Source organism: Acanthochromis polyacanthus, chromosome 6 (genome assembly GCF_021347895.1).
Source record: "Acanthochromis polyacanthus isolate Apoly-LR-REF ecotype Palm Island chromosome 6, KAUST_Apoly_ChrSc, whole genome shotgun sequence".
In the NCBI taxonomy this organism is placed as follows: domain Eukaryota; kingdom Metazoa; phylum Chordata; class Actinopteri; family Pomacentridae; genus Acanthochromis; species Acanthochromis polyacanthus.
The window spans coordinates 14380486-14390671 of record NC_067118.1 but is presented as its reverse complement, the minus strand read 5'-3'; the positions used below and the strand labels follow the sequence as shown (position 1 = coordinate 14390671).

At 42.4% G+C, this 10186-nt stretch overlaps 1 long non-coding RNA gene across 1 annotated transcript; it reads left to right on the top strand.

Annotated features, from left to right (window-relative positions):
- The first annotated feature begins 36 nt into the window (after positions 1–36).
- LOC127534376 (uncharacterized) lies at positions 37–9373 on the top strand. The gene is made up of 2 exons (XR_007942477.1): positions 37–3452; positions 4201–9373. It is a non-coding gene; the product is annotated as an uncharacterized LOC127534376 (long non-coding RNA).
- Positions 9374–10186: the final 813 nt, after the last annotated feature.

The following is a 10186-nucleotide window of genomic DNA, read 5'->3' as shown; positions in this document are numbered from 1 at the left end:
TGTGTGTGTGTGTGGGTGTGTGGGTGGTGGGTGGGTGGGTGGGTGTGTGGGTGTGGCGTCAGAATCGTGTCAAAACAATCAAAGCAACTCGCAGCAACGTGTCTGTACACGCATGATTATTTTCTTACGCATGCGTGCGTGCGTGCGTTGTCGTGTGCAGATTGTATTTCACGCGTAACAAGAAGCTGCGTACGTATGAAGCAGCGCGTACACGCCTGTCTGTCACTGTTTGACAAATACTATTACGCGTTCACACACGCGTGCGGTCGCCATACACAATAGAACCACGGCCGCCTTAATGCACGGGCTTACCTGGGCTGAAACCCAGGGGCCTACCAAGTTCAGGGGCCTATCAATGAGCTGGAAAAGTCACACTGTTTTTGTTGCTTGTCAAGTTCTCTGTCAATCATTTTATACTTCACATTCGTGGCTGGCAAGACCCGCCCCACTCTCATTGATTACTGTTGTTGTTACGTCCACCTAACTTTCCCCCCTTGAGTGACAGCTGAAAAATGACGGGAAAAAAGAAATTTGAGAGCGGCGCTCACAAAAGAAAGGTGTTTCGGGACAAAGAAACCCAGAAAAAGCAATTACTTAAGAGCATCCCAAAGCTAACAGGATTCTTTAAACTGTCCGAAACGGATGGTGGTGGCTGTTCAGCGGCATTGAGTTTACCGGAGGCAGCAGACGAGGCGGGGCTCGCGCAGGTAGAAGTAAGAGAGGAAAAGAGAAGAGGAGCGGTGGATGAGGGAGGAGGAGACGAGGAGAAGGATCAGGGAGGAGGAGACGAGTCCGGCAGTGGCCCTTACAGCAGCAACCCGGGCCTCTGGGGAAACAAAATTGACCGGCAGGCGCGCGCTTACTGGGCGAAAATGGGACCAGAGACGTGTCAAAATAAAAATGCCGACCTCCGTGCATCAGAGCACACATACAAACACTAGAGAAGATTTTTCTCAAAAACATATTTCCACCGCAAACTGAGTAACGGGGAATATGTAAGTAGAGAGTGGCTTTATTATTAACCATCAGTATAGCGTGTTTTGTTTTGGTTTCAAGATTTTTGGCGAGAGCAACGAAAAGTCTGCATTTGTTAGTGGGAGTTTCTCTGACTGGAAACATGCAGGTGATCGTATATCAGAACATGAAACCTCTGACATCCACAGAAAAGCCATGATTGCTTACATCAATCAAGCAGCTGAGAGTGGGACAGTGGACTCAGAACTTAGAAAACAGTTTGATGAGGAGTGTGATTATTGGGCACAGGTTCTACAGAGGGTTGTTACTGTTGTGAAGTATTTAGCTGAGAGGGGACTAGCTTTCCGGGGAGACAGCCACAAGTTTGGAGACATCAAGAATGGAAATTATTTGGGCAGCATGGAGCTGATCAGCCAGTTTGATCCCTTTTTAAAAGCTCACATTGAAAAACATGAAAACGCTGGCAAAGGAAATCCATCCCATCTCTCTCTGAATGTGTGTGAGGAATTCATACAGCTGATGGGACAGAAGGGGCTGGATGAAATTACCAGCAGAGTAAAACTAGCAAAGTATTTTGCTATCAGTGTGGACTCGACACCTGACATCACACATGTGATGTCAGGTGATCTCCATATGAGATTTTCAATCTTTCACCCATATTGGTTTTAAGTAAAGCATGCACTGATGTTATACAAGTGCATTTTGTGTTCATGTAAGTTGATCAATAAAAGTATGCTGGTGTTTTCTGGCTAAAGAAGGAAACCTCACAGTTGTTTGTCGTAAAAGAAACTGATGCATTTTTTTTTTTAATGTAGAGGAGTAGGGGGTCCTACAAAACCTCTCAGCCCCAGGGCCTACCATTAGGTTAAGGCGGCTCTGAATAGAACGTTTCTGCACCGTGCGTACCAGTCCGCCTCACATGAGCGTGTCGTGTAATTGGCCTTTTCATTTTAGTCAGCCAGGAGAGGCAGCAGTGAGCCATAGTGGCGGAAAAGAAGAAGACGAAGAAGAGTCTCCCCTTTTCGACCGAGGCAGTTCCGGTTCGAGGTTGGAGTTGGTGGCCGATTCGACTCCGGTTTTTTGTTTTTCAACCGGCGGTGGGCCGCCTCCGGGCTCCAAAAACTGGGACTCGCACCAGCCCCAACTCGTTGCTGGGCCACAGGTGGCCCGAGGTGAGAGCCCAGTACGTCAGGGGCTGGGGTTACAGTCCGACCGTCAACAGCGGAAACACAGAAGCGCCGTTTTTAAACAGCCGAGCGAGCAGCAGTAATGTTCAATGTTTGTGTTTTAAAAACCGGTAAATATAGAAGCAAAATCCAAGCAGCAACGGTCTGAGGAGGAGACCCAAAGCTTCCTGGAACTGTGGTCTTCATATGAAATTCAGTGGAAGTTAGAGGGAGCCTCTTGGATCACACCAGTGTTCGAAACAATCCAGTGGGAGACGGCTACAGCTGTACGAACGGAGCCTGACTAACTCCTCAACAACTAAAAAGTTCAGAAATGACGACAAGAACCAGAAAAGGCAGCCGGGATGCAGCAGTTTTTGGCCAAAAAGAGCCCCGATTTTTTCCGGCTGCATTCCGTGATTCCAACCAGGTCCCTGAACGTAACAGCTGAGCATTCCGTGATTCCAACCGGGTCCCTGAACGCAACAGCTGAGCAGGAGTTGATGCAGGCCGCAGTACCGATCATGATAGGTAAGTTTTATTTCTTAAACACCCTGCTGTTAGCCGACTATGAATACGCCAGCTACAACAGAGCCACATCAATATTATGAACGTTACGCCAGCGAACGTGGTCCGGACACAGGATCAGGTCGACTATTTGCTAACCAGTTAGCCACTGCTAAGCTCGCAAGCTATGAAACCGTCTTATAAAACCTGAGAAAAGCAGCAGCAATATTTCATTACCAGACCTGTATTCAGAACCTCCCATGTTGTTACACAATGGCCCATTAATCATATTGCTGAACTATATGACAACCATTGAAATTTGCCTTGAAGAGCCAATAAACTGTTTAACATTATTAATACGAGTCTAAAACTTATTCAAAAGATCAAATTAACACAATGAAGTGAGGAATACTGTTAATGTGCAGCTATTTTTTATAATTTCAAGGTAAAATGCTGATTGTTATGTGATTTTCCAGCTTTGCAGAAAATTCAATGCATTCATTACTTATACACAGATTTCTTTGATGGTTTTTAGTTGTTACTCAAATATATCAAGGCATTTAGCACTGCTGGAAATTATTACAGGCATTTTTTGTAACATTCTCTAACATCGTACGGACAAATTAATAATTAATGGAGAAAATGGTTTTAAATTACAGATGCTATCAACAACATTTCTTGTTAATTTTATTTAGTTGTCGGCCTAGAATGATGAGGTCCAATTACCAGGATCACTACTCTGCAGCTTACTGGTTCCGTCCTGCAGCTCCTTCATGCTGTCCTCCTCGCTACAGACCAAATCAAGTAAGATTTTGATTTAATTAATAAACACCATACATTTACAATAAAAAAAAATCAAGTAAGATTTGTTCAGACTATGCAGACATCAACATGATCAATATGTTATCTTTTGGCCCATCCTAAAATCACAACGTACAACATTTATTTTAATCAATCAATCAATCAAAGTTTATTTCTATATCACGTTTCTTACATAAAGTAGCACTAAGTGCTTAACAAATTAAAAACAAACAATAAAAAGACAATGCCCCACATCCCTCCCAACTCAACTCCCATCATACTCCCTATCAACACACACACATACACACGCAGACAGTCACACAGCCACACACACACACATACACACTTCTACAACAGAAATAACTAGAAAAGCACGCAGAGAGCGCAGACTTCCGCCAGGCCGTCTGTCTGTCTGTCTGTCTGTTTGTTAACAGCATAACTCAAAAAGTTATGGACAGATTTTCACCAAATTTTTACAGAATGTCCGGAAGAGCAAAAGTAACAATCAATTAAATTTTGGAGGTGACCTGGATCACCGTCTGGATCCAGGATTTTTTTGAAGGACTCTGTACAATTGAGAGATGGCCGCCAAAATCCGTCCTTAACTTTTTGAGTTATGCTGTTAACAGACAAACAGACAAACAAACTCCGATGATTACATAACCTCCTGGCGGAGGTAATAAGTTAACTGTGTTCATGAATATAGAAAATAATTACTGACAACTAATGCTGCTTGGGTGCTTTTATGCAGGATAAAGGAAGCAGGATGCTACTGTGGATCTGCTGCAGTATCTGGAGACGTCAGAGGAACGGTTCTTGGAACAGATCTGAAGACACCGAGACCTGACCACTGCCCTGCTCCAGAACATCCAGAGGACGGATGAAAATTCAATCACCTTTGCTGGACTGATGGGACGCATGGTGTCGGTGCTGGAGCGACTGTCACAGAAATAAACTGCATTGTCCACTATTCCTACCTTTTTTAGAAAAAGTAATCATATTTTTTATAAATTCTTTTCCTTCTTAGCTATTTAAGTACACTGGTATTTTACTGTTGCACTTTGGGTGAATACAAATATATTTGTGATGAAAGATGCGTGTTTTGTCTATAATCTACAGAGATTTTATTCAGTGTTAAGTGCACACTTCTACGTACACACATTTTGACAGATAATCAGTTGTGCTTTTCAAGCAGATTTCATTCTGAAACATATCAGCAACATACCAGTATGTTGTTTCTTACAACATATGTCACACCAAGCTAGATAAACTGCACTACTGCAGCAGATATATTATTGAAGTGTGCTTACATTACATGTCTACATACACTACTCACAAAAAGTTACTCAACTTTCAGGTGACATTTATGGAAATTGTAAAAATTAATGCTATGGTGATATTAAATCATGAAAGTAGGGCATTGAAGTAGAAACATGCAATCGTGATTTCCTCATCTCAAACAATTTATTAAAACAAAAGCTAACAGCAGTGAAGGGTATATCACAATAAAAATGTCTCATGACAGTTTGCACAGAACAGCAGCTTTCAGCTGAAATCCGGTACAGTTGTGTCCCACCAGTAGCGTGATCACGGATGTTCCCAGACAACAGCTGACCTCTGTCTCGTAATTAAGATCATCTGTAAAGGTAAATATAGATACTATCATCAATTTATTACGTTTGTTTAACTGCTATGTAGGTTAGCCGCAGCAAGATGGAGTATCTGTGTGTGAATGAGAGGGACCCAAGTGGAAGAGTGAGGTTACAGGGAGAAGAGATCAAGAAGGTGGAGGATTTTAAGTACTTCGGGTCAACAGTCCAGAGCAATGGAGAGTGTGGAAAAGAGGTGAAGAAGCGTGTACGTGCAGGCTGGAACGGCTGGAGAAAAGTGTCAGGTGTGATAGAAGAGTTTCAGCTAAAATGAAAGGAAAGGTTTACAAAACTGTGCTGAGACCAGCCATGTTGTTTGGTCTGGAGACTGTGTCCCTGAGGAAAAGACAGGAGGCAGAACTGAAGATGCTGAGGTTCTCTTTGGGAGTGACCAGGATGGATAGAATCAGGAATGAGTACATCAGAGAGACAGCACATGTTAGAGGCTTTGGAGATAAAGTCAGAGAGGCCAGACTGAGATGGTTCAGACATGTCCAGAGGGGAGAGGGTGAATATATTGGTAGAAGGATGCTGAGTTTCCCACTGCCAGGCAGGAGGCCTAGAGGAAGACCAAAGAGGAGGTTTATGGATGTGGTTAAAGAGAACATGAAGGTAGTTGGTGTGAGAGAAGGGGATGCAGCAGACAGGGTTAGATGGAGGCAATTGATTCGCTGTGGCGACCCCTGAAGGGAAAAGCCGAAAGGAAAAGAAGTTTAACCGCTATGTAATGGATGCAAACGTATTTGAGGCTAAGTAGCTAAGCTAAATGAATTATGGAATAATAATAAACGTCAGAAGAACTGCAGCCTAGTGGCTCGGGGCTGTGAAGCCTGAGAACCTAATTTAAATAATAATAATAATAAAAACTGGGTAAGTTTATCCCCGTGTTTTGGAACAATAGCGCCACCAGCTGGAACCGAACAACTACACGACGCGCTCATGTTACGCATTATGCTGCGCACGGTGCAGATCAACAACTATTGTGTACAATCAGAAATTGCGACCGCACGCGTGTGTGAGCGCGTAAAAGTATTTGTCAAACAGTGACAGACAGGCGTGTACACGCTGCTTCATACGCACGCAGCTTCTTGTTACGCGTGACAGAGTTCGCGCACGTCATTTCCGCGTACGTGAGCGCGTGACCGAAATGTTCTATTATCTTCATGTGAGCGTTAATGCGTGCGTTTGTAAAAAAAACGCATGAATTTTACGCGTGACCGCTCCGCGTAGTGTGATTGCCGGTGCGCAGCAATGGTCACACGTGAACGCACGCGTGAACGGGAGGCCATTATAAGTCAATGGGGAAACTGCATTACGCGTCAGGCGCACAGGCGTCAAAGTACGCGCGCGTGTGACACGTTCAGTTGATAGCTGCGCACGCTTTTTGACACGATTCTGACGCCATAGTGTGTGTGTGTGTGTGTGTGTGTGTGTGTGTGTGTGTGTGTGTGTGTGTGTGTGTGTTATGGCGTCTGAATCGATTCAAAACAAAGCAACTCGCAGCAACGTGTGTGTACATGCATGATTATTATGTTACGCGTGCGTGCGTGCGTTATAACGTGCAGATTGTATTTCATGTGTAACAAGAAGCTGCGTACCTATGAAGCAGCGCCTGCACGCCTGTCTGTCACTGTTTGACAAATACTGTTACGCGTTCACACGCGTGCGGTCGCAATTTCTGATTGTACACAATAGAAAGTACGGCACGGTGCAGATCAACGTTCTATTGTGGACAATCAGAAATTGCGACTGAACGCATAACAGTATTTGTCAAACAGTGACAGACAGGCGTGTACGCGCTGCTTCATATGCACGCAGCTTCTTGTTACGCGTGACAGAGTTCGCGCACCTCATTTCCGCGTACGTGTGAGCGCGTGACTGAAATGTTCTGTTATCTTCATGTGAGCGTTAATGCGTGCGTTTGTAAAAAAAAAAACAAAACGCATGAATGTTACGCGTGGCCACTCCGCGTCGTGCGAATGATGGAGTGCAGCAATGATCACACGTGAACGTGCGCGTGAACGGGAGGCCATTATAAGTCAATGGGGAAACTCCATTACGCGTCAGGCGCACAGGCGTCAAAGCACGCGCGTGTGACACGTTCAGTTGATAGCTGCGCACGCTTTTTGAAACGTTTCTGACGCCATATGTGTGTGTGTGTGTGTGTGTGTGTGTGTGCGCGCGCGCGCGCGCGCATGCGTGTGTGTGTTGCATGCATACGTGCGCAAGTGTGTTTGTATTAGCAGGTGTGAATAGGTGTGTGTGTGTGTGTGTGTGTGTGTGTGTGTGGGTGTGTAAACTGACGGTCACATTGAGAAAACAGAAAAGTGAGAGGAAAAATACTGATCCAAGATATAATTCCTGAAAATGTTTTCCTCAGTGTTTCTCATGTTGATCATTTTCCTGAGGTGAATGTGATATCAAACCAATGAAGTTTATGCTGCGCCCATTTTTAAAAAAAAACATTTAATAGATTATTATAAATTGGAATGGATTTTTTTGGCACATATTTAAGGAAAATGAAGGCAAAATCATTTCAGATAAAGCATCACAGGCCAAATGTGATGACTTAGTCACCTCTTACTGAATGTTTATTATTAACACATAAAAAAATAAAGGATGCCAGACTATAATTTTCATGATGATAATCCAGAATTGCATATGCAAAACGCCTGCCAGTTTCACATTAAAATCAAATCATTCTTCTCTTTAATAGTAGAGTAAGTGATTCTAATCTATGCAGTTTTTCTCTTCTGTTCAGCAAATTTCTCCTCATAGTCTGATTGTTTATGTTCTGTAAAAATATCCAGTGTTCACACAGAGCGTGGCTCTGTAAAGGGAAAACAGAGGGGCTATTCTAGTGTGTCCTGTGCATACACAAAGGGGGGAGTGCAGTGTTAGCAAGACTGATCTTAAACCTGACTCATGCTAGCTATCTAAATATGCTAACTATCTAAATATCGACACTCTTTTTTACCAGAATAACAAACCTTAAAAATGTAAATCTTTTTGCGTGGGCCAGTAATAATAACAATGTACTGTCCCATGTAATTACGTAGATCTGGGAAGTCTAGAGTATCAGGATACATGAATGGTCAGATGATCAGACAGGTTTAGTTAAAATTGCTTAGAGGGAAAAAGCAAAGTTGAATCACACAATGATCGTTTATAGACCCTCCTGTTTCAGCTTTGACCCAATTTTCCTAAGTAATGTGCAAAAAGTTTTTTTTCCACGTCAGTGAGGGATAATTGCTGATGTTTTTGGTACACTCACATGTACATTTGATCTTCAAATAAGTGGTTATGGTTAACCTGGATAAGGTGTTTATTTCTAACCTGACTGATCATCTCACTGTTTGTGTTTTGTTGTAATAATGTTGCCATTCCTAGAAACAGAAGTAGTCAATAGAAAATAAATTTCTATTTTCTTAGTAAGTAGGTAGCAATAAATTGGAATTACCCTGAAAGGCTTGTATTTTGTCTCAAATACTGGCTCTATAATGGCCTGGGCACATCAGAAATTTGCAGAGTATGAATCTTTTTTTGCTTTAATGAAGCAGCATCGGGGCTTAGTGTCAAGCTAGTGTAAAAAGAGAAAAAATCAGCACTATAATGAGTTGCAATCTACAAGTTATGAGTGTGGTCCTGTTATGCACAAACTGAGCACACCAGGGTCATGTGCCTGCTTTTAATACAAGAACAAGATTGGGACCTGTGTTATATGCGTTTTTGTGACCGCTTATAGGTTTCCATTTGTGATTTTACCACGGACGTAAAGGAGGACAAAGTCTTCAAAAATCTCCATCAACACGACTGGGATGACTCAATTGCCAGGCCAAGGATTATCATCGGTGATGAGAGGTGGGGCACTGCTACAACCCACAGGACAAACAGCACTTTTTAGAAGAAGGGCTCACAGTCTCCAAAACTGGTCAGGTCAGGAACACACCAAGAGCATGCTCATCATTTTCCTTGACATTCAAGGGGTTATGCACTGTGAATTCATCACTCAGGGTCAGACAGTCAACATCGAGTTCTACTGTCACATCCTGAGGCATCAGAGTAAGAACATTTGGTGCCAAGGATCTGAAGTGTGATGTGATGGCACAGCAGGGAAAGGCTGTCAAGAACAACAACACGCAGCCTGTGAATTTGCTGACTCATACATTAAATTTTAATTGACACATATTAAGAAATCATCGACTTAAATGTAAATAATAATTGCCCTTCAATTTGTATTTTGTTAGACAACAATAAATAACAAATCCAACCTGATCATATGAATGACAAACGTGTTTTAATGGTGTACCTCTAATTAGGTCTGTACTGGTCCACCCAGTGATTAATATCACATGTCCTGTAGGCTATAATGTGAAAAAAAGTTAACAAAAAATAACAAATGTTCATCTTCTGCATTAATGCATGCAGGTTTTTTGTGTAAACTTCTCTGAACATTTGGACACTGAGTCTAACAGTTCAACCTTGGAAATGAATAAATCTGCAGCGGGACTTGGGCATTGACCGTCCAAGGTTAACCATAACATTTAGTTAATTAGGTAGTACACAGCGCAGAGCAATTAAGTATGACAAAGCACCTGCTCCCAAATCTCTCAAGTTTCTGCTTCTTTACCACTCTCATCATCAACATCATCATCTTCGGACTGCCTAATTAAATCTGTTATATCTCATCAGACTTTGTAGCCTCAGCCAGGAAAGTCTTTTTCTTTGTTCGACACCTTTTCTGCACCACTGGTCTCAGTGTTTTTTCATGCTATCCATGTTTTGGTTACAAGTGCTAGATACATTTAACAAGTGTTAGATGCTGACTGCCAGAGATATTTTCTGTTGTGATAGGGATTGCTACTCCATACCTTCAATGTCTGTATAGAGGCATATAGGCTACTAATGCTTTGGTTAGGAAAAAATACTGAAAGAAATATTGAAAGAAATACTTTCATCATAGGTTCTGGAATATTGATATGCAGCTAGACAAGCTGATATGATGCTCCAGAAATCCTGAAAGACAGTTTTTTGTTTTTGTTTTGTTTTTTTTTCAAAATTGTGGACAAGATAAGATTAGAATTTTAT